Raw genomic sequence first — 3,733 nt, 5'->3', positions numbered from 1 at the left:
GATGATTCCACTCCTCAGGCCTTTGGTTGCACTTGAGCTGTTTTTGGACATCCATGTCTGAATCACACATGACGGAGAGGAGAATAGTAGGAATGTGTGATGTGTGATCTATGTAGTTGGAGTTTTCCTGGATTCCTACAGCACCGAGATCGACCATATGGCCTTCTGTCTGACCATGGCCAGGTAGATGAAGGAGCAGCTGTTTCCTTCTGTCTGTCCATGTCCAGTAGGTGAAGGAGCAGCCGCTTCCTTCTGTCTGACCATGGCCAGGTAGACGAAGGAGCAGCCGCTTCCTTCTGTCTGACCATGGACAAGTAGATGAAGGAGCAGCCGCTTCCTTCTGTCTGACCATGGCAGTAAATGAAGGAGCAGCCGCTTCCTTCTGTCGCTACATGACCAGGTAGATGAAGGAGCAGCTGCTTCCTTCTGTCTGACCATGGCAGTAAATGAAGGAGCAGCCGCTTCCTTCTGTCGCTACATGACCAGGTAGATGAAGGAGCAGCTGCTTCCTTCTGTCTGACCATGGCAGTAAATGAAGGAGCAGCCGCTTCCTTCTGTCGCTACATGACCAGGTAGATGAAGGAGCAGCTGCTTCCTTCTGTCTGTATATGGTCAAATAGGTGAAGGAGCAGCCGCTACATTCTGTTGTCCATATCCAGTGGAGAAGGAGCAGCCGCTACCTTCTGTTTGTCCATATCCGGTGGAGAATGAGCAGCCGCTACCTTCTGTCTGTCCATATCCGGTGAAGAAGGAGCAGCCGCTACCTTCTGTCTGTCTATATCCGGTGGAGAAGGAGCAGCCGCTGCCTTCTCTCTGTCCATATCCGGTAGTCTTCTTTTTACCACCACATTGTGGATGAATCGTCCAGATGGTGACATAGCAAGTATGGCTGAAAGAAGTCCTTCAATTTCAGCCTTTAATTACTTTCTATGTTGATCCAGAGGAAGGCGAAAAATAACCCCGAGGACTCGTTGGATCATCCTCATATCAGGGGAAAAAGTTCTTTCCTGACCCCAAATATGGTGATCGGACTAAATCCCTGGATGTTTGGTGCTCGAATCTACATGGATGTTATGTGGTGGAAGCTCGGTAGGTTTGTCACAGTCCGATAAATGAGAAAGTCCAGTTTAGCTGTCTCATCCGATTAATGTGAATCTTCATTCCTGGATGTTCCTGGAATGGAGCTGATTTTTATTAGCCTAATATTCCTGTATGAAGAGAAATATACACGTCTATGAATCGGCTCCTCACATATATACTGGCGGATATATTGATAAGGTGTATAGTAGGTATGCATATTTCTGAGTAGTGATAACACTATGAATATCCCTATGCATTATACTTACATAGTCTCTTCGAAAAGGTGGGTCTGCTTTGCCGGACTCCACGTCACTCCAGTTTATGGATTTGAAGAACGGGCGCTCTCGGATAGATGATGTTATGGCAAATCAGGAAAATGGAGTTTTGCAGAGAAGCTGAAAAAAGGGAGAGACCATTAATCATTATGTTATGTATTATTACTGACATGTTATTACAGAATGTCTATGGACTGTCCACATCATATCTTCTATCTCTCCTTATAGTCCCCATCATCCTTCTCCATCTGATCCGACTTACCCCTTCCAGGATGTCATGGGCATCGATGGGCATCCAGGGTGGAATATGTGGGACATCCACCTGCAGAGACCGGTGGTAGTCCTTCATCGTGCCACCGCCATTGAATGGCTGATGTGCTACAATCATCATGTACAGGATGACACCGAAGGAGAATGAGTCTGCCTTATGGTTGCAGCCGTCACCGTTCATTATATGTGGGAACATAACATAAAAGAAGATGAATATTCTGGTGAGGGGATTTACACACAGAGGCCATGAGGACCGGTCTGATTAGATATGAGCAGGATACTCAGATTAATACTCAGTCCTACTATTGGCATCAATCACACAGAGATGTTCCTTACCTCGGGCGCTATGCAACCCTTCGTGCCAACAAAACCTTCTAATATGTCGTCTTCATACACATTCACGGCTGATAAGCCAAAGTCGGAGATTTTTATGTGTCCGATCCCATCGATGAGGATGTTCTGTGGCTTCAGGTCACTGCAAGGAGAAGGATCAGACACTGTGAGGATAATTCATGAAAAGAACTTTCTACAATAGATATGTAAGGAGACAACGGAGAGTCAGAGGGGACAGATTTATGAAGGTGAACTGATGGATGGATCAGTGGTTACATACACAATGATACAGAGAACATCAGGAGATCACACACATGTTCTATTCATTTTCTCCTGTTGTCGTTGCCCATTGGTCTACGAATACAATATACAGACAGCGGATCATTAAGATTCAGCCTAAGATATTTACCTTGTTGTCTCTATATCAAATGGCATCGATTGTGCCATGTGGTCAAACAGATCTCCTCCGGCCATATAGTCCATGGCTATTACATACTCGTTAGGCGTTTCCATAAATGCCCGCTGAGACATTAGGTAGCAGCAGCCGGCAGCCATTCTCAGGACTTCTAACTCTGTAGAGATTGTGTCCCCATCACAACGACTCTTGTCCATCATTTTAATGGCCAGAAGTTCTCCGCTGACCGAATCTGATGCCAAGAGGACCTGGAGAAAAATCACAGTAGATCAGACCAAACTCCCATCTATTTTTGGGTATCTGTTTAATAGATCACTGGTTTATCCCAATCATCATTACATATTAACATTCTGTAATGAATATATATATCCTCCTGTGTATCTGGTGCAGGATACATTGGGGAGGAGGAGAAATTCACACTTACCTTTACATAGCCTCCCTCGTTAAGATCTTTGTGGAATTCAAGGTTGAATAAGTCAATGGGATTCATAGGGTTGACCATTTCTTTTATGGGACAAACATAGAAACAGACATCACCAAGGTCTTCTACTGGCGGTCCTGCCGTTTCCAGGGGCATTTTACCACATCCATCTGCTGAGATGATACAAGATTTAATTACATTTTTGATCAAATTTATATACATCAGTAGGAAATGTCTAATATTTTACCTTGATTTATCAAAACTGTCTATTAGGAAAAATGTTCTGGTTGTCCATAGCAACGATTCACAGCAAATTCCATTTCTTAATATTCTATAGAACACTAAAATGTGTTGGTTGCTACAGGCAACAAGGACAATTGTTCAATTAGACAACATTAATAACTGAGGCCTGTGCATAAAATTAGGAGTATAACCCCCCTCATCCTCAGTTTTATTATACTTAGTAAGTTTATTTCTTACCTGGTTCATCATCATCCACTGATTTGTCTGGTGAAGAAACACTCAGATGGAATAGAAACTCTGGGATGGAAATGTTTCCAGATGTTGAGTGGGATCTCCATAGGGCACCATTCCCATTAATGATGGGTGTAGCATAGGTCAGATGTCTCCGGCATTGGACAACCCAGTCTCTGCTGTTCCTCATTCTTTTCTGGGCTGCCGCTCTTTGCAGGTCCAGGGTGTCTTGGCTTTCAGATCTGGATGAGACCTGTCTTGGAGTGTCTTAGAACTGGAGGAAGTTCTCCATCTACAGTACAGACCAAAAGTTTGGACACACCTTCTCATTTAAAGATTTTTCTGTATTTTCATGACTTTAAAAATTGTACATTCACACTGAAGGCATCAAAACTATGAATTAACACATGTGGAATTATATACTTAACAAAAAAGTGTGAAACAACTGAAAATATGTCTTATATT

General features: G+C 43.4%; 1 long non-coding RNA gene across 1 annotated transcript; it reads right to left on the bottom strand.

Annotated features, from left to right (window-relative positions):
• Positions 1–489: 489 nt before the first annotated feature.
• On the bottom strand, positions 490–1,958 carry LOC141174641 (uncharacterized). Its single transcript, XR_012252930.1, has 3 exons — positions 1,618–1,958; positions 1,347–1,475; positions 490–1,208 (listed from the first exon to the last, which is right to left on the bottom strand). It is a non-coding gene; the product is annotated as an uncharacterized lncRNA (long non-coding RNA).
• Between the last annotated feature and the right edge of the window lie 1,775 nt (positions 1,959–3,733).

This window comes from Phyllobates terribilis, unplaced genomic scaffold, assembly GCF_046119375.1.
Source record: "Phyllobates terribilis strain yellow unplaced genomic scaffold, ASM4611937v1 Scaffold_13__5_contigs__length_258822181, whole genome shotgun sequence".
In the NCBI taxonomy this organism is placed as follows: Eukaryota; Metazoa; Chordata; class Amphibia; order Anura; family Dendrobatidae; genus Phyllobates; species Phyllobates terribilis.
The sequence above is the reverse complement of the archived record's forward strand: the minus strand, read 5'-3'. Positions and strand labels throughout refer to the sequence as shown.